The sequence below is a fragment of the Xiphophorus couchianus genome, chromosome 11 (genome assembly GCF_001444195.1).
Source record: "Xiphophorus couchianus chromosome 11, X_couchianus-1.0, whole genome shotgun sequence".
Taxonomy (NCBI): Eukaryota; Metazoa; Chordata; class Actinopteri; order Cyprinodontiformes; family Poeciliidae; genus Xiphophorus; species Xiphophorus couchianus.
Genome location: NC_040238.1, coordinates 931,141 through 958,240, shown reverse-complemented (window position 1 = coordinate 958,240; position 27,100 = coordinate 931,141).

Sequence of the window (27,100 nt, the reverse complement as noted above, 5' to 3'; positions counted from 1 at the left end):
CTGAATCCAGAAAAGGGCCAGAGAAGTTCTTCATACCAGGCAACAGTCTGATGGATGGAAAAGGGACCCCTTAGAGAAAAAAAGCCACAAGAATGGGAGATTTCAGTTTGCTGGAGTCCATCAGAAAGAGAGACTAATCTAAACTCATCCTACCAAACCTATGAAGAATGCAGAACGATACAGTCCTCCACATTAGATCCACCTGTGAGTAGCTTCTAAATAACCTGAAAAGAAAATGCAGCAACTCTGCTGGCCAAATGGACCCGGCCTTGTTTACCTTCTTCATCCAGTGAAGCTTTGCCCCATACCCCCAAAAATCCACCAGAACTCTTTGAATATTTGATAAAAGAGAAACTGGAGAATCAACACAAATCAATGGAACAAACTAGATTATTGATGACAAGAACTTCCCCTCCATATGAGATTTTAGGTCAAATCCACTTCTATTTCAAAACTAGACCCTTTACTTCATCCAATGCATTCTCCCAATTGTTCTGCAAAAAAAAATTGCCTACAAACACACCTAGATATTTGAATCCTCCCATTTCCAGACTAGACCTCCAGCCACACTGCATTGATCCTCCAGCCAACTTCCCACAGTTATAGCCTCACTCATTCTCCAGTTTATTTTTGTAGAAGAAATACAACCAACAAGAAAAACAGTATTGACATCAATATCTTTTGAGTTTACCAAAAATAATTAAATCATGAGCTGACAACTTTGCACCCACAAAGAGAAATCCCATATAAATCTATTCTCAATTTATGAAGTAAAGGTTCAATTGCCAAGAAATAAAACGTCCCTGATGCTTTGTCTCTCTCCCCTTAAAACATTTTCTGGAGCACTTAAGTCAAGTTCCTTTTGAGTACACTCAATGTCATGGTACAGAACCTGGATAATAGCTAAGAAACTTGGACTGAAACCAAAAGCAGTCTAAGGCTGTCACAAATATTGGTGTTCATCTCAGTCAAACGCCTTTTCTTTCTCTATAGAAATAAGTTGGTGCCGGCACAGCTGGCTGCCTGCAGACGCAGCTCCCGTCGTGTGTGTTTGTCTGTGTATATTTGCTGTAACCGATTAAGGATCCGTGCTTGAAGAACCCATGGATCATCAGTTGGGCTTTCTACAATGGCTGGATGTTGTTCTGTTGATGTTCTCCGCGTTCTTCTGCTACTTTTTATACTCTTGGTTGCGGAGAACCTCGCCGAGTGGAATAGCGGCATTGTTTGCTCGCGTGAACGGCTGAATGCGCTGTGTGGGCCTCTGCTGCTGCCCGGAGACGGGCCTGTGGTCCCGGAGGAGTTACGGAGGAGACGACGGGGCTGCGGGTCTGGAGTTAAACGGAGGTAGAAGAGGAGACGGCGCAGGCCAACGGTACCGGCGATCATTGTGGGGAACGTGAGGTCTTTGGTAAATAGGACAGACAAACTCATGGCGCTGGTTAGGACCCAGAAGGAGTACTGGGAGTGCAGTATCTCTGCTTCACGGAAACCTGGCTGCACTCGCTTATTCCGGAATACAGCGTGGAGGTCCCTGGATTTTGCTTGGTTCGCGGGGACAGGGACTATTCCAAGAGTCGGAAGAAGAGGGGCGGCGGGATTGCACTTTATGTGAGTGAGAGGTGGTGTAATCCCGGTCATGTTAACGTGAAGGAACAGATTTGTAGCCCGGACATTGAACTTCTGGCTGTGGGAATGTGGCCGTGTTATTTACCGAGGGAGTTTATGTCCGCCATTTTGATCGCTGTTAACATTCCCCCATCAGCTGATGCAGCGGTGGCCTGTGACGTCATCAGCTCTGCCACAGCCAAACTCCAGACTCAACACCCGGGCATTGTTATTGTGTCTCGTCTCTTGTCTTGTCTTGTCTCTATGCTGTAACTGCGAAGTAATTTCCCTGCTGGGATGAATAAAGTACTTCTATTCTATTCTATTCTATTCTATTCTATTCTATTCTATATAAGATTGGTGACCAGTTTGTTAAATCTTGTAGATCTTCTGTGGGAGCTGAGTAATGACTCCCATTCTGTAGCTCAGAGGCAGCCAACCTCTCTGCAGACTACCGGTAATCATGATAACATTCAACAATCATAGACCAGAAGGACTTGTAAAAATCAACACGAAGAGCATCCAGGCCTGCGGATCTACCACTCTATACTCATCAAAGCAGTATGTACTGTAGTTCATGTAGAATAAACTGAGCCTTCTGTTTTCAATTAGCTTCAGCATCAACTTCAGGAAATCCTTCGAAGGAGAATCACATCCAGATTCTCCAAATGTTCATTCTGAACTGACAGCAAGCTTCCTGATCTCGAATGACTCTGAGGTCATAGAACCACTGTCTTATTTTAGAAAGTGAATAACCTTTTTCCCTTTTTTCCAGTCTAAAGAATGAGTGAGACAGGGCAACGATCTCTGTTACGCTGAGGAAACGTGATCTGACCAAGGCTCCTATGACTGCTCTGCCCAACAGGTTGGTCAGAACTGCCTTTTTAGATTTGAAGGATTTTAAAAACTCTCTGTTTCCTGTAGTCACTGCTAAACTCTGCAGGTCTACCAACTGAGTCTTCCAATCAGCCGTATCAGCAGTACTTTGTGTTTCTTGAACTAACATATCAGTTTTCTTTAAAACCATTAGTCTGAAAAATGCAGGCCATTTTACTTAGTCTTTGGCACCATTTCAATGTAATGTCCCTACTTTAAAATCACACATACAAAAATGAAGGATGTACAGAATATCTGTCTGAACATCATTATCAGCTGTAAGTGTTTGGGCTCAGTTTCTTTCAACAGGAGATTTCTTGATATGCTAACATATCAAGGAAATTTCCAGGTTTATTCATCAAAGCCTGATATGACTCAACACATCTTTAAGTCTGGAAATATTCTTCCCCTTTAATCAGCCTGAGCTATTTGGTTTCCTGCAAGAACCTCTTAATTTCAGCAGAAGAAAACATAATCTGCTGATCTTGACTCAAAGACAGGTCACTCTCAGACTCCAAACTGCTCTCTCCTTCTTTATTTGCTTCTTAGCTCTTAAAGCTTTTGTGCTGCTCTTGGCAGGTTCAAGGCTTTTCTTTTTTTGGGGACAGTTTAAAAACAATCTTCATCAAACATGCTGTCTTCCTTACAGAGGCTTTCACAAACAATTTCATCAGTCCTTTTTTCCCCTGATTTTGCATCAAAACTATTCACAGACTAGTGATCATTAAACTTCTCTTGGATTCTCATTTTCCTTAGAATGATCATAGTTTATAAATGATTACATGTTGGAGGGGTGTTCCTCTGCAGCAACAACAGCAGGTTCACTGGAGCCCACAGCAGTGTTTCCCAACTCTGGTCCTCAAGGCACACTGCCATGCATGTTTTAGATGTCTCTCTGTTTTATTCTCCTGATTTAGCTGATTGCAGTTCAACAAATGCCTGTTAATTATCCATCAATTGAAATTAGCTGGGTTGAAGCAAGGAAACGCCTGAAACATCCAGGGTGTTCCATTATGGCCCAGGTTCACTAGTAAAGACCACACCACAAAGATATATGTTTAAAGATTTATTGATTAATGGATGAAAGATGAAGGGATGAAGGAGAATGGGATGGAAGGGAGAGGGGAGAGGGATGAACTGGAGGAGGGATGAAGGGATCCCTCCTCCCCCCAATGAAGGGATGAAAGGATGAAGGGAAGAATGATCTTGATTTGGTAATCTGGGGAGAATAATGGAGGGCTTGGGAGGTGAAGACTCTTCAGGAAACGGTTCCTCTTATTTTATCTGAGCCAACATAGGATCCCCCAGACGAAACCTGCAGCAAAAAGAAAAAGCAAAGCATTTTTATGAATGAAAAAGAATTAAATGAAAGAGGTAAAGGGTAAGGGAGAGTGGGGTTGACAAAACTAACATACTGCGATGAGTAGGTGAGCAGAGTATAAACAGGCCGCCTGGAAAATCACAGGTGTGGTTGGGGCGTGGCCCAGCTCCCAAACCTAATAACATATTAACATATTAACTCCATTTTGGGAGACACCGCCTTAAGGATCATAAATATCTACCTTCTGTGACATATTTCATGTTTAAGGAGCACAGATTTACAACCCTAACAAACCATCTTTATGGGTGAAACTAGCTGGACATACCATGACTACTTGACTAGAGGATCATTTTTTGGTAAATAGTAAATTTAGAAATACATTTCTGATAATAATCATTTTAGCTGGACTAACCAGCAGGAGTACTAGTGTAAAAGTGTCAACAACAAGTCTTTCTACCAAACCATTTACTTCAAATGAAATATAAAAGTCGCTCCATTCATATGAATAGCAGATTTCACACTTTCATAACCAACCACTCCTCATTGGTTTGACAGCCTGCCAGCTTCTCAAACTCAGCACCACCCACTACGACTGCCATAAGCCAAACCAAGCCAGTAGCAAAAACTATCAGGCCAGGCTGGAGCAACCAAACTAAACTAAAATCAAGCATCTATAGAGAAATGTTTTCAAAATACCTTGCAAAAAAGGTAGAAAAAGATCCAGAAAATCCCCTCACTCTGACATCTGGTCTCCAGTTCCATTCAGTCAGAGACAGAAAGAGAGGCTGGATTGAGAGGAGATGGACTTTCACTGGTTTCTACAGTTCTTGTCACAATTGACATTGTCTCTTTCTCATGCAATCTCTGGGGAAAAAGCACAAGAAAACCAAACTCAGACTGAAAACACTATGCATTAAACAAAATGGAGCAAATGGTTGAATAGAATGATGTCATGAACATGGATCTACATCCTCCCCTGTGCCGGCTTCTTCCTGTTTATTAGCCCGGAGGTCTGCCTGTATGTCAGCCTCCCTCGAGTTCTGATAGCTGTCAGTTAAAAAAGACAGAAAAATAACAGCTATATGAACTGGTTGAGATGGTGTAATATTCATACTGCAGCATAAATCTGTGACACCCTTTTATGAGCTTGTTTTGTGTTTCATTTCAATACCTTGGCACCGTCTACAGTTGCAGCAGATGCTAGTTATTTATAGGCTCCTGACGACTTTAGTCCCAATACATTAGTCAGGGGCTCATTTTCCGATACCTATAAATTTTCCAGGTTGTTTTTCAAGGCGTTCTGATGATTGTACTGCCAAGAAAGAGGCTGGATGAGTAATGTAGCACAAATAACCTTCTGTCTTGGTACGGCGTTTTTCCTAAAGATTCAACTTGTTAACACTGAACCTTTGCCCTACTGGGATGTTTTAGATGTTTTTCTTATTTGCCATACACTGGAAGTAAATGAGTGGGTCTGTCAGGTCTGCAGATCCTACTGAAAAGATAAGATCAGCTGAAAAGGTAATACTGTCAGGATCTGTGTTTTCTGTGTTCATTTAGAGTTTTTTGTGTCCTTGAGTCTCTTCGTTGTCCTGTCCTCCCCTTGATTGTTCCCAGGTGTGTCTCGTTCTGTGATTACCCTCCAATGTATTTAACTCCACCTGTGTTCCTTGTTCGTCGTCGGGTCCTCGTCAATGTCCAGTCTAGTCGTCGTCTATGTCAACGTCAATGTTTAGTCTCTTCGTGTTCAGTGTGTGTTACTCCTGCTCGTTGTTTGGACTAAGTTATTTTCATTAAAAAACATCATAATTCATCATACCTGGGTCCGCTGCATCTGCCTCACCACCTCAACACACTGCTTCATGACAAATACACTTATTTGAAATACGCATGCTCAAGCAGCGACATGTGTGAAACAGTGATGTGAGGTCAGTGGAGACAGATGAAGCAGTGCCTCACTTGTAATCCTGCAGTAAATGAGAAGTAAAATGAACAATGATGAAAGAAAATCAATTTGTCCACTTGAATTTTCTGTAAATTCTTTTTCTCATTGATAATTGAAATATTTGTATAGGCAAATGTATGCATTGCCTGTTGGAAGATTTTACAATATTGATTGCAGCTTGCCTTGAGGACCACGGTTGGGAAACACTGATTTGAGCAACTTTGACAAGAGCTAAATGATAATGGTTAGTTGAGTTTGATGTAAAACATCTACAGCTTAGCTGTTAACATTGAAATAACAGGAAAAAAATGCAAATTGAAGAGTGAAGAAGAAAAGTCTTTTTGTTTTACCTCAAAAGTATTTTATTTGCTTACAATAAATTAGTAGATACAACTTCACATATCTCACAAACAAGATATTAACATACATGTAAAAACCTTACACATACCTCATATTGTAGCAGAAAAATGTTTTCAATATTCAAGATATTACATGAAGTGACTAGTACGTAGATTATTGAAGGGGAACACAAAATATGGTGTAGTAATGCAATCCGTTTGGAAGGCAATGAAAACTTGTGGCATGGAAATGTAAAACCTTGCATTTCCAAGATTTTGGAAAATGCAAAACCTTTGCAAAACGAAATGAAGAACTGAATTCCACCAAATTCCTTATGTTGCATGAAAAAAATGTATGATCCCTGACGGCAAACAACAGAAAATCATTGAGAACCACTGGCCAACCAGTCTATTTGAAAAGGTCCTTGCATGATGTCATTAAAGCCACAGTTTTTGCCATCTACTGGTACTACATTTATAGGAAAAGATTTTGTTAACATGTAAAAGCCTGTGTGTTTAATTTATATGAACTTTTTTAAAGAAGGAATGATCAAACACAAGTAGTGAAGCTAAGTCAGGTGATCTCGCTAAGGTATAAAAGTCCACTTAGTAAATGTGTTTGGCTGAAAAGTCAACACATTTTTTTTATCCGTTTAATTGTCTTTGTCACATTGGAAATAGAACCTTGCCATCCAAACTCCCAATTAAATATCGAGTACAGACGGATTTATTCTGTCTTTGTCAAAAAAAAGAAACAAAAAGGTATGCTATCTCATTTGAAGAAATGGCAGAGAAATAGGAAAAGTGATGTTAATGATAAGGGTAACTTGAAATAAAGAAGACTTATTAAAATTTTAATAATCTAGATAACTTCCCTTATACCTTTATACAGACTGAAGAGAGGAGCTGATTAAGTGGAACATAGTCTAACCTTTTGCTTGCAGGGAGAACAGATGGTACTGAAACTGGGCCAAACTAAGACATAGTATAACCACCAAAGCCAATATTCATCAGCCTTTATAATACAAAGTAGTGCAACTGTGCAAACAGCTGACATTAAAAACTGAACCACAGCAGTTATAGAGATGACTGTAAAAACAAAAATACGGAGCTTAAAATGGACTGACATGTTCTCAGTTCATAACCTAATTGGATACCCTGATCATGAGATGGAGTCCTACATTTTAGAAAGCTTAGCTGCTGTTAGGGAGGCCGACCAAATTCTGAAGTAAAACACAAGTAAATATTCATTTTGACCCTCTGTGGTAAAACTGACATCTTCATTTTCAACATTTATTGAATTATAAAAATTATGTCTTGATAATTAAAATTCGTGGGAACATTTGTTTTATTTTAAGTCCACTTAGTAAATAAGTTTGGCTGAAACATTCATCTATATATAACACCAACAATATTGTCACATTCCTAAAATAAGTCTGTTTTATTTTTTTTTATCTTTTTCCCCTCTCCGTCTGCCTGTAGGACCAACATTTGATGTTGCCTCTTCTGGATGTAAAGAGATGATGACTTTTTTTTTTGTTTTGCAAAAATCACTTTTGACAAAAATGACTTACGCCATTTTTTTAAGAAGGTGATAAAACATTTATCACTGAAATAAACGTTCATATGGTTGTATTGCCAGACCATCCCAGGGCAGCACAGAAACACACAGGAGAATCCTCCATGTACACACTAAGGGCAAACTGCAGAAAGCGCTCAGCCTAACAGTCATGTTTTTGGGAGGAAGCTGGAGAACCCAGAGAGAAGCAAAGATGCACAGGGAGAACATGCAGACTCTATGAAGAAAGATCCCATCCCAGGAGTCGAACCCTTCTTGCTATAATGCTACCAACAGCCCCACATTCCTGTTTGGTCTAGTGCAGGCATGTCCAAAGTCCGGCCCGGGGGCCAATCACGGCCCGCGGTCAGATTTCATACGGCCCGCAGCTTCGGTCTTATAATGTATTATTTATGGCCCGCCTCCACTGTCAAACAGAATAAATAAATCATAAAACTTGAAACTGTAATTCCTCCTTTCACCAAATGGTGGCAGCACCACTTTAATACTATCAGTCTCTGCCTCCATGCAGCGAACCGCTCTCCACTCATTTCTGCCATGGCCACTGCAAAGAAAACGAGGAAAGTTTACAGTGAGGGCCGCCGCTTTCAAGAGAGATGGGAATTACAATACTTCTTTTCTGAAAATCAAGGCAATTGTGCTTGTCTAATTTGTAATGAGATGGTTGCCTTGTTTAAGGATTTTGACGTAAGGAGACACTACCAGACTAAACATGCTAACACATACAACAAGCTAACAGGAAGTGACCGTGCTGAAAAACTGAAGCAGCTCCAAGCTGCACTGGCATCACAACAGCGATTCTTCACGCAGGCCTGTGAGTCAAAAGAAAATACCACCAAAGCAAGTTACGATGTTAATGTTAATATCTAAACATGGCAAACCTTTTACTGAAGATACATTTATCAAAAGGGTTGAAGACATGAAACTGAGTATTTTGAACGGTAACGTCTGTCACTATCAGCAGTGAAGAGCCAAAAGAACATTTATGCACCTGGATTTATGGCACTTATTTTTATTAAACTCTTGAGTAAGATTTGGTTATGAACCTGTAGATGTGATACAAACTATACTTTCTGAAAGATATTGTAAATGACAAGAGCAAAATTCACTTGTTTTAAGATTTAATAACAGACAACTTTGCATTACTTATAACTCCTGTTTAAAATGTTCTTGAGGCAAAGATATTTTTAAACTCATGTAAATTTAAGATATTTCATACAGTTTGTTCAATGTTATCTGACTCTCCAGATATGAAAGAAAAGCAGAATTTCTGCTTTTAGAGTTGCCTGAGTGGCTTATATTTGGTTATTTTGTCATTTGAAAAATAAAGATAATTGTGACAATGAAAACAGTTTTATAACAGTGTGTATTTGCATGAAACTTTTGTAGTTAAAAAATGTCCGAACAAACTATTGGCCCCCAGGCATCTTGACTTTATCAAATCTGGCCCTCTTTGCAAAAAGTTTGGACACCCCTGGTCTAGTGTTTTATTTTATTCAAATATCTTTTTTTTTTTACTTTTCAGATTACAGTAGATTGTCAATAAAAATAATAGGTCTAAGTTTAAAGTTACATAGAAGATTTTTAATATATTTCTATTCTTTCTTTTCCTCATAGTAGTGGTCCCTCCATTCCAAACAGTTTTAGAAAATAATTTGGCTGCTGACATAACTGACTGGGGATTGTTAAGGCCCTCCAGCATAAAATGCTGGTGTTACAGGCAGATGGAGGAAAACATGCAGCACAACGTCTGTCGGTTCTGGGTCAGGCAGATGCTTCATCACTTTGATATAAAGAAACAGTACCACAACTTTTACTTTTACCACTTTTGAGAAGCGTACAGCTCTAGCCTATTTTCATCTCTGGTCTCTGTTCTACCTGGACTAACAAACTCAATGGTTCCTGTTGGTGCCATGTTCAGGAAAGTGGACATTATAATTAGAACAGGTTTGATAGATAATGTTTGAAAGCTACTATATGTTAATGACTGTGGTGTTTAGTAACTTGCTCAAGACAGAGATTACTACCACTGTGTACCTGCACACAATGTACCTGATTTGTGGATGGGAATGAAATGAAGATCCTGCTGTATGATGACCTGCTGAAGGTTCAGCCCAGGCCATTTCTCAAATCTTAACACCTGAAACAAGCTGTCACCTAGAACAGAAAATGTAATTAGAACTGGAGAAGAATACATACAAAACAACTTTTTTTAATTTGAATTAATAATAATTATTTCCTAAACATTTTTACTTTAATGGCTTGGGTGCACTAAGACATTAAAGCATTTTGTATCAAGGATACAACTTAAATTCCCTGTCAAATCACACTGCATTGACTTGGTGTCTAGCATGCTGTCTCTCTCTCTCTTTTGCAGCAGCAACAATAATGCTTTTCTTCTAACATATGTGTTTGTAATCTTCACATTAATATTTCAATTGGTGAGAGATGTGCACTTTAAGGATTCTTATTTCTGCCTGTTGCCATTGATGACAGTTTCTTCTGTACTCATGGACTGTACTCACCCTTAATTCAGGGTTGACTGGACTCAGAGTTGAGTTACCTAATGCTCTCTGCTCTGAAACCGAAAACATTGACTATGACAGAGCCGAGTAGGTTTACTCAGAGTATGTGATTCTACTCAGATCTTGTTGATCCTGCTGTGTGAACTGAGTCTCTGACCAGTTGGAGTACCAGGCCATGGCAGTGGCTGTGATCCCCTGCATCAGTGCTGCAGTGTTCTGGACTGACTGGCCACAGATTAATCAGATGCCAGATGTTCAAGCTTGTAGGTTTTCCTCGTAAAAAATTGAGTTGTTTGCACCTATTTTTACCTGTGGTCATATCGTTATGTAAACTCAATAAAACTTACCTGTGTTTTTGAGATGGTGTTTATGATAATGATGTTTGGTTAATGCTTCTTATTTACTGGCGGTGATACCATGGCACAGTGGGCTCACACAGCTAATACCTGATAATCCCCTCTATCTCTGATAAACACAGCTCCACCACTGTTCCTGCTCTTAATGTGTAATCAGATCTTTGGGAGGATTTTAAGATCAGACTGTTTCGCCTTTTGAACCAGAGACAGTGCTGGTTTAGATGGAGGTGTAGAGAGTTCATAATATGCTACAGATTATGAGACAATAGGCTATATGTTTATGACAGTATTTTGAAAGCTGTATTATGTTCTGTCCATAGAATCTGGTTTAACAATGTTGTTCAGTTCAATTTGTTTGTTAAAAATATAATTTTAATCTTGAAATCCCAGATTGACTCATTTTCTTGATGGCTAGTAAACCTTGAGTTTTTCCTGCTGCAACATGCACAGTCTTCAGCTGTTCAGTTTTCTCTTCATCATGACTTCATTTTAATCTTGTTTTTGCCCTTTAGTTTAGTTTTTTTATGTTTTTCTCTCTATTTTTTTACTCCATATCCAGGCAGCTGAGTCAGGCTGTGGTTGAAGTCTGTTTCCACCAACAGGAAGGTTTCTCTCCTCAACTGCCACCTTCCTCCTCAAAGCACGAACACGAGCAGGCTGTTCACTGAAGTGGTGATTCAGTATCAACTCTTTGTTTTCTCAGTTATGCATATTTAGAAAATAGCATTTTCCAAATACCATTATCTATTTAAATGGATTGCATTTGGATTGAATATAAATAAAAATGGATTGTTTATTGAAGAACATTCAGTCAATAAATGGGATTTCATTCAAGTATAGTGGATTGAGATAAGAATGAATTGAATTACAATTGGATTGCTGTGGACTGTAATTAATTGGACTTGAATTAAATGTATTATCTAGACAAAGTCCTCTGAAAGTCTTGTTGTTGTGAATTGAGTCTCATGAATTTGGATGAATGACATTTAGGAAATAAATTAGTCAGATATTACAATCCAAAGAGTTGTTGCAAATGGAAAATCAAAATAGTTAACAAAATTAAAGACTTTCAAACATCAATATTTGTGTAATTATTTTAAATAATGTGCTTCACTTTGTGATAAAGTTCCTGAAATAAATGGGCTTTTCAGTAATAATCTAATTATTTGAAAGGATTTGTAGTTTGGGATTAAGGTTGGGCCAGGGTTACAGGTTAAAGGTTAGGGTTAGAAGTTAGAAGTAGGTCTAGGATTTTGGGATGTGTAGTTCTCCCACTTCTGCTGCTGGGATCTGAATTAGTTTCTACTCCTCTCTAGAAACTTCCTGTTGTTCTGCTGCAGACTCTCGTTACTCCAAGAGCTGTCCTTGCCTCCCCTTAACATCCTTTTAAGTTCCTTTTGCTCCCTCTTCTGCTTCCTTTGTCCCAGATCTAAAAACTCTTTTCTTTTCATTCAGCAAGGCTTTTATTTCAAAGGTAACCTAAGGTCTATTATTAGAGAAACACCTTACGTTCTTGGTAGGCACAGTGTCCTTTACACAGAAAAATATGTAATCTGTAATGGGCTCTGTCAGGCTGTCAATATCCTCCCTGTGCAGAGAGGACAGAATGTGGGTGTAAAGTCTGCAGCTTTGACACAACACAGTGTGAAAGGCCACAGGATGCAAGACCATCAGCTGAAGGCAGAATATTCAGTGCACTGTCATTCCGATGAGAAAAAATCTTTTAATATGGCCAAATGCCATCATCTAGCAGCTGAGTCACTTCTACATAGTTTCCCTTCACAGAGATATGTTAGTACTTACACATTTCAATATTTTGTTAAGTTAATTAAATTCAACTCACTTTATCTATATTGTATCAACTCACAACAAATTGTCTCAAGGTACTTAAAAATATATATAATCCAGTAATACATTCGGTCCAATTCATCTTAGTTATCAAGCAATACAATCAAGTTCAGTTTATCATTCAAATTAGTTTGAAAAGTTTTTATCTAAGGGAAGATTTCAGCAGATTTCATCGAGTCTTTGACTCGTAGCATTCACTCCTCCTGAACCAGCATGTAAAGCAATCACTTGAGTTGTGTCGTTGATTTTACAGCAACCCCATGAAGAGAAGTAAAAAGTTAATGGCAGAAGTTGATCCTTTAGTGATTTTATCTAGAAGAGAACACGTCCTAACAGGAAAGCTCCGAGTTATTTTCCAAGTCTACAGGATGAGCACAGAAAGTTCAGCCAAGAGTTTTGTCTAAAAGAGAGACGGGGGTAAAGACTGGATCAGTGCTCCATCTACAGAAGAAGGATGTTAAGTTTTGACAATAGTAGCTCAGTAGCTTCCCCCACTGAAGTGTCAAATAATTCAATTACAATTATTTGACACTTACTTCAGGTCCAAATACAAACATTATTTGATGCACAATGAGGACAATAAATGGTTGATCATTATCATTAGCAATTAGCAAGAAACAGATTTTCATGTATGGGATTTTATCTATAACATTAAATAAAATATACCATTTTCTAAGCAGTAGTAAATTTCTATTAATATCTATGCAGCCAATAGCAATTTTACTTAATCAGTGAGTCAATAATTTCAGTGTTTGGGTATTTCTTTATATATGTAGAAAAAAATACATGCATTATATTATTATTCAATTAATATTTATTTGCTCTCCCTTTGAGAGTTGTTTTTTTTTTTTTTTTTTTTTTTTACCCCTCCAAGGGGTCTTTTTGTGGACTCTAGTGTCCCTTATATGATAGTAGGCTGACAGTAAACGGGGAAGGAGAGGGGGGAAGACATGCGGCAAATGTCGTCGGGTCCGGGAGTCGAACCCGCGACGGCCGCGTCGAGGACTGAAGGCCTCCAAATACGGGTCGCGCCAACCACTACGCCACCACGGCACGCCGAGTTGTTATTTTTTTTAACATTTCTTTTGCTTTCTTTTCATGCACAGTGACATCCATCCATTATCATGCACTTTAATCCCTAGTGCCTATCTCCTCTAACGGCCGAGAGGCGGGGCCACCCTGGACAAGTTGTCAGTCTGTCACAGGGCAACTCAGACACAGACAGGACAAACAATCATGCACTCACACACACACACACACACACCTAAGGAGAATTTAAAGAGACCAGTCAACCTGACAGTTATGTGTATGGGCAGCCGGAGGAAGCCGGAGTACCCAGAGAGAACCCACACATGGAGAACATCCAAACGTCATGGAGAAAGAATCAAACAAAACAAGGAAAAACCAGATAATGAAAAACAACGGCTAAACAGACATGATCTAACAAACGAATGACCTGAAGCTCAAAACCAAAAGGGCAAAAAAACAAGAAGTACAGGGAACAATCTCAGGCCTTTTTGGTGTCTAAATGTTTTAGTTCCAGCATGTAATCCAAACTTCACCTATGACCCCTAACCTCTAACACAGGAATAATTTTGTGCACTACTACAATGTTCAAAATTTGTCCCTCTGCCATTTTTTATTGTGCTTCCATACACCTGGTTTATTGCTGATTTTAAGATTATTAACCCTTTTTGGGTTATAGGGTTAGGGTTAGGGTTAAAAAACCCCCCCACAGAATCCACCAGCATGTACTTTTTCTACAACTTTCATTCTAGTTGTTTCTGTTTTCTTATTGGAAAGCCTTTTTGTGGATAAGGACTTCTGTTACTGGCTTCTGCTCTATTTTCAGGTGCTCAGTTTTTTGTTTTTTGGGGGGGAATTGTGTGGGTGGAAAATATGACATCCTCCTCCTCATCCTACGTGTATTTAAAAATATATGGCATTTGAAGATGATTTAGAAAACCCTTTGAACACGAATTGTTGCACTGTTTTTGTTCTAAGTAGGATTTGTTCTCGTCTAACCTCTTGCTAACTGCTCTGAGGAAAGTTCCACTGCTGTATTGATCTGTATAGCCCCAATCTCTTCTACTCCAGAGTGTTAAAAATGAGTGGAATGGCATCATGCACAGTTGACCACACACGCTTAAACTATCTCTCCCAAATGTTTATGTTTCTCTGCACCCTTTTAAAATGATTTGTTACCTAGGCTTTTTTCTCTTTTTGTGTCTCTTGTTAGTGGTTGTTGAACATGAAGCAAAGGCAGCAGTCATTGGGGAGGTGCTACAAAACAACCACTTGACTCAAACACAGCAACTCTTTATTTCATGCTGTGTTTACTATAGCTGTAACAATATTCCCAGTTTCCACAGACAAAGCACCTACTCAGAAATAAGGTTTTTATTTACAACATCTAAAATTAACTCCAGCATCTTTACTGTCTAAACAGTTCGTGACATTTAAAGGACTCTAATATAACTGTTGGGACTGCTTCTGCTTTTTACTGTCCTGTCTCACTGAAATGTTCACGACCAAGAGTAATTTAGTTTATGAAAAGTTTACGATGAATTTAACTTTATTTTTTGAGAAGTATGAAAAGACTCTTGTTTGCAGAATGGCTTTAATTGTACAGGACATTCTATGTTGACCTGTGGAAAGTGAAATGTTGTTCATGTTGTTCACTGTTTGTTTTACTCAGATTGTAGAGCAGTGTGGTATGGATGTCTGCCAGGAGACCCTGTTGTCTGTTTAAAGGCCGAATAACAATGAAATAAGCATTGCCGTTTTTCAAATGAAATGTAATAATAATAATAATAACAATGAAATAATGCACCTATACAAATGTATAGGTGCGTTTGTGTGCAGTGCAGACTGGATATATGCATACATGTAAGAAAAATTCACAGGTAGAAATATTAATAATGTGGACAGAAAATATTTGAGACAGGAATGCATAATGTATATAATGCATGAGTCAAAAGAAAGTCAGACTTAATAAGCACTGGCTTCTTCCTGCTCATTTCTGAACTAAATATGAGAGTTTTATTTTATGCTTGATTGTTATTGTCTTTTTATTTATTGTTACAGTAGTTTCAAATTTTAGGCACAAATTCAATTTGGGAGAAATTTTTCTCCAGCCTCACCTGCATCATTCAATCACTTTGTCTCGGCCTCAGCCAATCAACAACCAGGATTCCCTTCATAAGGCTCCATGGATCCATCTGTTTCTACCCACCTCCACCTGTCTCCTTCAGGCTCCCCTCCTCTCCTGTCTCTGCTCCACCACCAGTGTCTGGCCCCGGGGGGAAGAAGACCCTGATCCTGGGCCTGAGCTGTCTATTCAAGCTGGTGGTGATTCTCATCATATTCATCTTCTGTCTCCAAAGAACCTACTTTCAAGTCAAATAAAACTCTCTAATTGCTGCTTTTCTTTGTGTGTCTCTCCAGATTGAATTGTTTTTTAAGTGCCTGTAAAAGAGATTTTCTTTTACTTTACTAATTATATTGATTCATTTAAACTGTCCCACCACCAGTAAACCAGCAGTTTTTTACTTCATAATCCTAAATGATCAAACCATGGTAGGAAAGTATGATGGGTTTTTGAGTTGGTGCCAGTATGTGGAAGCAGTTTGTGTTGCTGTTTTTCTAATTTTGTGAAAATGGTTTTCTGCTGTTTGTGTTGCAGAACAGTCAAAACTATTTAACGGTTGATATTACAGGGCTTAGAGAAAGATTGAATACTAACAGACACAATGGGTCAATGAAGGCAGGTTTTTGTTTTTGGTCTTTTTTTTTCTCCTATTTTGTTTGGTTTTCATATTCTAAAAACAAACTTGAAAACTAAATTCTCAAACAAAACAGAAAATATGGATAAAAGCAAACAAATAAAAGCCTTAAAAATACTGTCAAATTGTTTTTTTTTTCTTTTGAGTCTTAATTAAATATTGAATAAAACTAAACAATTATCTTTGTTAGATCTGTGTGATGTTATGCCGGTCAACAGCCATTTTCAGCAGATGTGTTTGCACACATACTGTACAGTATATCTAGTTATTTATATGTTGTGGACTGTTGAGGTGGGGAGGAGGCAACAATCTGGGTGTTAATGTCTATTAGTTGTTTGTCATGGGTGAAATGTTGTTTTTAAGTTGCACATGTGTATCATTTTTTTATGGAATGTTAGGATTACATATGTAGTAAAGAGGAGAGAGAAGAATATAAACCATAATTTACTTGATGATGTATTTTTATTTGTTCTGTCACATTTATCTTTCCACAGTAAGAACATAATGTAGGGCATGTTCTAATGAATACGTCTCAAAAAGGTTCAGAAGGAGGAATCTGAATTCAGTACCAACCATGTCTGGTTAGTAGTAAATAGCCATCAATTTTCTGCTGGTTACCGTAAGCTGTGGGCCGCATAAGATGATCCATTCCTGATCCAGTCAGCTGGACCACAAGCCCCTAACAGTACATCTAGCTGTTAGGGTATCTGTATCTTATGCTTTCTCCTACATATTATACTGTTTTTAAGTTATTTAAGTGCCCAAAGGTCTGTATTATTATTATTATTATTATTATTATTATTAGTAGTAGTAGTATTGTTTTCGTTTCTAGCAAGTATATATGCTGCCTTGTGTAATTGTAACATGGCTCAGCAGGCTGCCTGTTCTGAGTATGTAGGATTTTGACCTGGACAGCAGAAACATGAGTCATGTTCCCCCAGATGAATTTCCTCCATGAGTCAGAGCTTGGTGTTCACCACAACTGTCCACAGATTCTATCTGAATCCTCTGTTATTGGAAATGTACCTTCTACTTCCAGGTACCCATCTGGTAAACCCATCTACAGTTTGTAGACCGAAGTGTTTCTTAATTTTAGTGTAAGTCATTTTCATTATTATTGCTTTGCTTCAATAGTTATCTTATTTAGATTTACCATAATTTGTGTGTAAATGCTGTGATTTCTGCATACTGGCACGTACAGGTCAAGTTACAACTGGGAATTAACTCAAAAATACATTTTTTAATTGAACTAATTTGATGTTGAGCATTTTGGCTTTAATATTCCAGATTTTAAAAAAAGTTACACAGTTTTCTTGTTTACTTAATTGCTTGTTATTTGTCTTATTCAACAAAACACTTGCTATGTGTATTTTTGGTCAAGGATTCCTTCACCTTTCTATTCATTTCCATTGTTGTCATAAGAATGACAATGTCCTAACTGTGCACACAGCTTGGCAGTGAATGCAAATAAGACTTTTGGCTGAAAAATGTCAATTGAGATGTAAATAAGGTGTGAGCCTTTTGCTCTTTTACTAATTCTGACTGCTAAGAATTGCTGTTTTTCAAATATTCTGTTCTGAGAAAATGTCATTGCAGTCACTTTCCTCCTCATAGCTGCTCCACATCTAAACTAGAGGGCAAGTACAAGTATCTCTTCAGTGTCAATAAATTCTAGGAACTCTCTTGCTGTTCTGATCTGACCTTCCATCCTCTAACTGCAACAAGCAATGCTGCTCATATTGAATAAAAGGCATAGTTTCTGTTCATGTTGTCTCCAATATTGTATTGCATATTTCATTGCATGTAGCTTCTGTAATTCTAGAACCAGGATACAGCCTTTTAGCAAATGGTTTGGAGTTAAAATAAAATAAAACTCACTAAAGAACATGCTAACAGAAAGGAGGTGAAGGAGTGTTTGACCTGAAACGGAGTAGAATCTATAACTAGCTTATAGCTAGTGGTTATAGACTTCCCTAAAGGTTACGGTCCTCGTTAAGGACGAGTTGACTGATCTGTACGTTTATTCCAATCCTCTAAAGGATTGTGATTACCAATATAAAGAGACATCAGTATGCCACAGAGATGTTCTAATTCCAGTCATTTTACTCATGATTCATTATGGTGGTGCTATTTTGTTGGAGGAATGAACTTATCTACTCATAACTGTTTGTCATTTGTGGTGTTCCATAACCCAGTGGTCTCTCTGTGCATGTTGAATATTACTTTTAATAATAGTAGTAATATTTGGTTACTTCTTAAAAATTCTGATCACTCTGCATCCTGTCACACAAGCAACATTAACATATGTTTTCATATCAAATGCTCTCCTTCTTTTAGAGCCATGCTTTTGTTCTTGGTTTGTCCTTCAGGAGCCAACTCCTCTTCAGATACAAACGTGAAGACTCTAACTGTGCACACACTTGGCAGTGAATGCAAATAAGACTTTTGACTGAAAATTGTCAATTGAGATGTAAATAAGGTGTGAGCCTTTTGAGCTAAAGACATGAAAACTAAAGATATGAAGGTGAGTAACTCAGATTATTGCTTCTGGAGTAAATCTCTGTCACTTCATCTACTTTTAGCCAGAACTCCAAACACACACACACACACACACACACACACACACACACACACACAAGAAAATAGAATAGAATAGAATAGAAATGTTCTTTATTGATTACCATTTGAAAAATACAGGTATAACAGCAGCAAAGCGACAGGGTATTAAGTCATGTAAGTTAACTCAAAGATAAAAATTTAAAAAATATATACCTATACAGTTAAGGGGAAATTACATTTAAAAGTATTGCACAGTTATCCAAAAAGCATATTACAATCAAGAAATGTGCAACTGAACACAAAAAATCTGAAAACAATGAAAATATCATCAAATATCATCAACAACGTTACTTAAAATTAGTAAAATTATAAAAACACCAACAGGGATGGAAACACTTACTGAGTTTGATGAATCTAGAGCAGGACTGGGCAGTCCCAGTCCTCCAGGGCCCTGTGACCGTTAGATGTCTCTCTAGTCCAACACACTTCACTCAAATAACTGAATCACCTCCTAAGTGCTGTCATGTTAGAATAGAATAGAAGTACTTTATTCATCCCAGCAGGGAAATTACTTTGCAGTTACAGCATAGAGACAAGACACAATAACAACTACCACTGAGTAGTAGTAGTAGATAAAATAAAAATTCAAATATAAAATGCTATAAATTGTAAAAATATGAAATGCTGTTAATATAAAAAGGAACTTAAGAGCAGTCCTTGCAAAGATTCAACAAAAACAAAAAGTCCTGAATGACCTCATTATTTGACTCAGGTTGAAGTAGAGACACATCTAAAAGTTGCAGGACACCGACCCTGGAGTTATTGGAGTTATTGTAATATAGTTTTTGAAAAATCTGAGATTGAACTTTATAATATGATTACCATCATGAAGAGTCTTTGTTAACTTTGTTAGTCTCATACCTGACCAATTCATTTCCTTCAAGAAGCTGATAAACAATAAATGAGAGAAATGACAAGTAGACAAGACAGAACTTAAAAATATTACAGAATTAAAACATGCAGCAACTGAAACTCTCAAAATATAGACTAAAAGCAGATTGGTTTCTTTGAAACAGAATGTCGGTGGTATTTACTAAGCCTTCAAAGCTACACTGCCCATGTGATGGGGTCTGTGAGAACTATTCCTAATTCTCAGAGCCACCCACCCATCCACCTCCACACTCTTTCTGAAAAAGAATGTCAGATTTAATTACATGTTATTCTTTCATTTATTGCTGGATCGTTTTTTAAAAAAAATTACACCCAATTGTAATGGTAAAAACTTTTTGGTAAAAAAAAAAAGAAGACAATGGAACCTCAGATAGATAGATCTGTTTCAGGTTGCTACACTGTAAAAAAAAAAAAAAAGTCTCTAATTTACAGTGGTTCTCAAAATGGTTCTCAACGACAACTGTGGTTCTCAAAATGGTTTTACCATAACCGTCTTACCATAAATTAAATACTTTTTTTTTTACATTGTAGTGAATAACAAATACATCTTTACTTGCTGAATAGAGAGAGAGTGAAAAGAGAGAGACAAAAAGAGATATTTATTTTAACAAACTTTCTTCAAAGTCAGAAGTTTGCATACACTAATATTACCACTAAGCCTCTAAACAACTTGTGGAAACCCTGGTGATGATGTCATGGTTTTGGTTACTTCTGATTGGTTAAAAAGAGACATGCTCTCACTGTATGAACCTGTGTAGATATAATTTTAATCCTGACTTGGTTCTGTGTGACCACAGCAATATTCCTCTCCTCTACTCTCCTCTCCTGTGTTTTCTTCATCCAGTTCATGCATATGAAGCAACTTGCTGATAGCTTTTAATATTTATTATCCGAGAAAGATCTGAGATCCAAACATTCAATCAATTCATCAAGATATTGAGTGAAGATAAGAAACTAGGAACTTATAGTGACACAATGGTAATCAGGAACAATAGAACAAGAAAACTAACATGGGTACAGCAGTGAAAACCATCAGACTTTCATAGTGCAGGTTGATTGGTAGAGTTAACTCAGATGGTCTGATTATCAGAATGGAGGCTAACTGCCAGAGTGACATGCAGAAAGTCAATGTGTCAAAATGATCAGGATGAATATAGAGTGAATATACAGGAAAGCTAAACAGAGCATGACATGATCAAAGAGTCTAAATAACAGATTGACCTAAATAATTAATCAGTAGAAAGAATTGATGTGATTGCCAATAACTGAATTGATTCTTTTACTAAAACAAATACTATATTTTTTTCTTTTCTTTTATACCCAACTGTAGAGTTGAAATTAATTCTGAGAAGAAATATTTTTCAAAAGCTTTATTTTTGACACATGAAGTTTAGGCTCCCTGAAACAGACAGTCCAGCCTTCAGACAGACTGATTTTGATAGACAAAACTCCAAGTTATTTTAGTCTTTATGTCATTGAGTTATGTCAATATTGTACCGTCGAACAGAGCACCACAAGGTTAGCAGAGTACTAAACTGAACCTCTCATCAGTTTGGAAGAGTTACAACATCTTCGTTTTTGTTGGAGAGGAAAAAGTTTGCTTTGGGAACCGGGCTTGTAAGCTGCCTACAGTTCACGTTCTCCACTCGTTAGACACCCTGATTGGCATAATCAGGTTACAACGGAGCTGAAAGGAAAAGGCCATCAGTAGGAATTAGCATCAACGATCAGTTATGTCAACAGGCTCCATGTCAAATACAGAGGAGGGAATAAAGACTCACACGTGGCTGCGAATCCTCACTTCAGGTCCCACCTGATCAACCGGGAAGCGACTGCCTGATGAAATCCAACATTAAGGGTGTCTTTCTAAGACAAAGCTTGTGCACCGGAGAGGGGTGGGAGGAGGCGTAGAAAATAGCAGTGGCAGACAGATTTGAGGTGACAAGGCTCGTACAAAGCCCTGTCAGGAGCCTGCGATGTGAAGAAAGGCTGTCAGGATGCAGAGGGAGGAAGGCAAGATGTGGTCTTTTGAAGGAGCTTGTCATTACACCAAATTGTTTCTTCAGGTCTGATTTCTAATTTAGTCGTCTATTTACAGCGATCATTGGAATATTCAGCGCTGAACGCTCCACAAACCACATCAGACATGCTGCCTGTTGAAAAAATGTTGCCATAATTTCACAGGAAATATAGCTTCTCATGTTTTTAATTACCTGAGTAGGTTGTCTTGTAATTGTAACTTAGAGTGCCAATGTTCAAGTTGTTAAATCATTTTAATTGATAGGTTGGCATATTGACTGTCACTCAGCCAGCTTTGGATGTGAAAGTCTGCACACAGTGTTGCTGAAAGCAGAAAGGAAAGAATATTGGGCTGTGAAGTGATCCACACACACTAATGAGCAGTGTGTTTGGAATGCAGATGCGTGAAATAAATGGAAAGGGTTCAGTAACACGCTCTGAGATGAAAAAGAAATAGTAGGAATAAAGAGGCGTTGTACTAATTAACCAGAATGAGAGCGAAACAAAAAGACATCATTTAGAGAAGCATGCACTCTCAAAGAGTTATAATTACCCGTTTTGTTTTTAGCATTAGAATATTCACAGTTATTGAACGGCATAAAGACTTTCTTGCAGTGGTTAGAAGAACAAACACTGAACAGCACCTCCATTCAGTTATCAGCTGTCCTGGTTTTACCACTATACAGAACATTAAAATATGTGTAGAGATTTCTAGAAGTTATTTATTTGAATTATTTATTTTGTCTGTTTAAATCACTGTTGATTTTTTTCTGTGATTTGTATTGGCACACTCTTTGCTGTGCAACAAAATAATTGTTAGAATAGCAACTGAAGAACATACAGTAGATGATGGCAACCAGCAAAAACTATATGAGTCAGGATTTATATCAAATCTCTGGAAGAACTGATTTTTGATTACATGCATGTAAAAAAATGGTGGGTTCTGCAAACCCCCCAAACAATGCCTCCTTGCCTTTTGTCATGACAGGAAATGAACCCATGAACTTAGTTTCCCAACATAGCGTAATGCTGTCATGTGTAAGTTCCACTTCTACCATCAATATGTCACATATATTCTAAAACCACACCAAGTCTACAAATATAAAGTCAGAGGCAGCAAATGAGCAAGCGATAAGTCAAATCAATGTAATCAATAAATGCAAAATGATTTTTAGTAGATAACATAAAATAATGATAGTGAACAAACATTTTTCCAGAAATTACAAACAGAAACAATACTGTCAGTAGAAGCACCACTGCCATCTACAGAAACAATGTCAGAGATAGCTGGGTTCTGCAAAACCTCCAAATATATATTTTCATGTAAAGGTAGGGTGGTGATGGGTGGTGGCGGTTGGAGTATTCTGTAATATTTGGAACTCTTTCTGGAAAAGCCCATCCCTGTTGGAAATAGAGGAGATGGTAACATGAATATGATAAATTTGTTAACAAGCACGTTGAGCTTGTTAACAAAACTCACAGAAATGAAAGGTAATAACAGGCTGTGAACAGCACTGTAAACTATGCACTTTTTTCCAAATGACATTTTTTTTTTTGCACCTAGTTTTTTTTCCTTCTTCTCTCTAAGTATTACTTTCTCAATAAATATTTTCTAACCACATCAATTCCTTCTGGAACACGATGTTTCATCTCATTTTGTGGAGGTGCACACATAAACACACACACATCATCATCTGTACAATTATGTAAACAGCTAATCCTGGATTTCTGAATCTGACTATTGTGAAACAGGCCTTTGGTCGCGTCATGGTGGTGGGTTTGTGTCCAAACAAAAACTGGAAAATGTTGGTTGCCTTTTTGCTGATCAGATTTTTTTATGGCAACCAGTTTGTAGTGTGAACAAATGGCAGGGATCTTTAGTAATAAAATAAACAACAACAACAACAATAATAATAATAATAATAATAATAATATCTTTTACCAATTTGACATTATTTCTCATATTCATCTCCCCTTAAACTGATCTGGCAGAGAAATAACGAGGGCTGTATTTTAGTTATGGGAAGTGATTGCTTGCAGAGAGCTGTAAGTAATCACTTAAAATATTGGAAAGATGAGCAAAATGAAAAAAAAAATGTTTTAGCTCAACTCCAGAATATCAGAGTGCAGGGTTTGAATGGAAATAATTAGGGTGTCTTGCGTCTGGAATCTATTATGAATAAGGCCGGTGATCCATGTAATAAAAAAATACAACTTAGAGACTGAAAAATAAGAATATATCAAAGAATATTCCAGCTGTAACCAGAAGAGGCCTGTTTGCTATGCCCAGTTTTAGACATTGGATTCTCCACAGCAGTGTCATGACCCAAAATAATTTAATTTATGAACTAAATTACTGAGTACATCCTCAGCCCAACAAACAATTCCTGTATGCACTTCACTCATCCAACTCCATGTTGGATGGAGGAGGCATGCTACTGAACGCTGTAGTGGAGAGTTGCTCTGGTCAGCAAAAATAAGGAGAATATAGGCATCCTTAAAAGTAGTTAAGTCACAACTATTCAAGTTAATTGTTACACTTAGTGCATTTTTTTCATTTTTGACTCAATCAATTATAATGTGACAAACCTCTCTGCAGTCTAAATGTTCTAATTACTTAAAGTAGAAAGAAACGTTCTTTCTCACTGAGGACAATTATCTTCTTTTGTTGTCGGTTAGAGTTTAGTATTTTCAACAGTCTAAACCAGATGAAAGTAGCTATTTAATTGTGACATTTTCTAGACTTATTTTTTTTCAGTATTTTGTTGGTATACAATTATTCTACTTAGAGTTTGTGAAAGTTTTAAAACAACAACCCAAAGTAGTTTTTGACAAAAACTGAAATGTTTGTCATTATGAGTCAAAATGACTCCCACTGGCGGTTCTAAGAGGGATGTTGAAAATTTTAACTTTCTAATCAATCATTACAATTGAGTTTAGCAAAAATAAACAAGCTTTCAGAAAATATAAGAATTATTACATTGTTACAAGAGCAACAAAAAAAAGTAAACAAAACTGACATTTTCTGTTGTTGCAAAGTTGATTGTTTTGTGATTTGAGGGGATGTACAGTAACTGCATGTACTGTACATTAGAAACTCTGAATAAAGGGACTTGAGTACTGATCTAGAAAACAATCTACCGTAAATTATTTTACATTTTTTCAGAGTGGACAATATTTTCTCTGAACAAGATAAATAAGGTCTATTAATGTCCATGGTAGTTTATACAGAGAACAACAGGGTGTGTTGTCCCGGGCCCAGAACTGGACCTTCACTATCAAATTATGGCCAAGAATATTGTTTTGTAAATGGGCCTGATGGTGAAAGAAAATTAAGCCTAATATTTATGTTATATTTAAGTTAAAAGCATTTCAAATATTTTTCAGTTCAAATTGCCCTTTTAGTAGTGGGGAATAACACGACACCCCATCCCAAATGGTTTAGCTGTCGACACAACTTCTGAGTTCATTAAGCAGCTCTATTAAAATGCTACAGATGGAAAGAAGACAATATGAAGCTTCAGTCCGTTTACTAACATGAATTTTGCTTCACAGTTGAAGGTGGTAGTAATTCCTCCTGCAATCAGTGGGTTGCTGATTCAAATCCCACCCTGTCCAGCTCTGCAGTTGTGTCCTTGGACAAGACACTTCCCCCACTTTCTCTGCTGCTGGAGGTCAGAGGGCACAACAGGTGGCCCAAGAGCCTGTTTAAAGCTTTCCAGTAGCTTACCACCTTTGGTGTGTGAATGTGTGTGTGAATGACTGGATGTAGTGTGAAGAGCTTTGAGGTCCTATGAACTTGATAAAGTGATATACAAGTACAAACCATTTTAATAGCTACATACCCTCTGGGAATCTCCTGTCCTGAGCCCAGGCAGAGCAGCCAGCTAACACAATGGATGGATAATAATAATTATACTGTTCAGAACTGATTCTTTGAGCCTTACTAATTTAGATGGGAGCTAATAAAAAGACAGTGTAACACAATGAAACAGATAAGAAAATATATGAAATATAACTGAGAAAAGAATTCATCTTGAGAGAGTTTGCTCACTTGCAGCACCAGAAATGCTGAGATTAGCTGTTCTTCATTGTTAGCATTTAGACCAACTCTTTGCAATGGTTACTGATATGAATACGTAAAATCTATCAGGGGAAAGTTTGTCATTGGTTCAAACTGTATTTTGTTTTTAGTTTGATTCACTTTGTTGGATTTATTGAAGGTCAGTTATATCAGAATTATTTCTGTGGGAGACGTTGTTCCCTGTTTTCTACCATTTGTCTTCATGCTCAACACACAGGCTGTGAAAGAAAAAAAAACACTTAATTGTGATGTTTACATCTCAGATGGCAGCCCCTCCCAGCACCGCTTGCCAAAGCACGAAGAGCGTCTCACAACATTTGCTTGATGTATGGAGGGGAGATAAAACATATGCTCCTCAAAAGAGTTGGTCTATCTTCACTCTGTTATTCCAATATCCTCTTCATTTCTTTTATAGCATCTGCATGATAGGATCATCAGTCATTTGCACACGTCTGTCTAAGACAGTGAATGATTGCTTTTACCCAACATCATTTTTTGGCTGCTGTTTGAGCCTGAAAAAGTTCATCTTTGCAGAAATATGGGAACGAGCTTGAAAAATAGGAAAACAAGAGGACACTTTCTCTCCTCCCTCGGCTGGAGATAATCTTGTTTTTGACTTGAGTGATAGGAAGGGATTTCGCAGGCTCTCCATCTGTTTGTGACGGCTTTGTCTTTATGTCAAAATTGGATTTCTTAATTTAATAGCTGAGCCACTGGCCTTTTCTGTGTGGCAGCGCAGATTGCTGTACGTCTGTAGGAAATCCTCCCTATGATCTGTCAACCACAGGAAGCCCTGAGTTACAATAACACCAGGGACAAGAAGCACAACCAAACTCATGGAGATGATGTGATATGTAAATCCAAGTTAAGTCTTAGTTGAAGGGCTGTTCTCTGTAGACTCACTCAGGGACAGCCGCTGCAACAGGTTCAGCCGGACTAAACTCAGCACGTTGGTTTTGTGTCTACAAGGATTAGGAGAAAGATCTATGTCCCGGATGCTTCTTGATGTGCTGTCACATTATGTAAATCCCCATTCTGTAAGGATGCCACTGATAATGGATTTGCCTGCATCCCGATGAGCAGCGAGAGTTGACCTCAATTTGCTTCTCGGCCCCCTGGTTTCCTGTCCCTCCCTGGGCTGTCTCTGGTGTGTTTCCCTGCGGGGGTCTGCAGGTAGCTGGCAGCGCGCCTCTCCTGTTGCTGTCTTTACATGATTGCTGTGAGAGAGATCACAGGGCGCAGAGCTGTGAACAAGACGAAAGTTCAGATTGTGGGGGAAGCAAAAGGGCCGCAGGGCGCCCCGTAT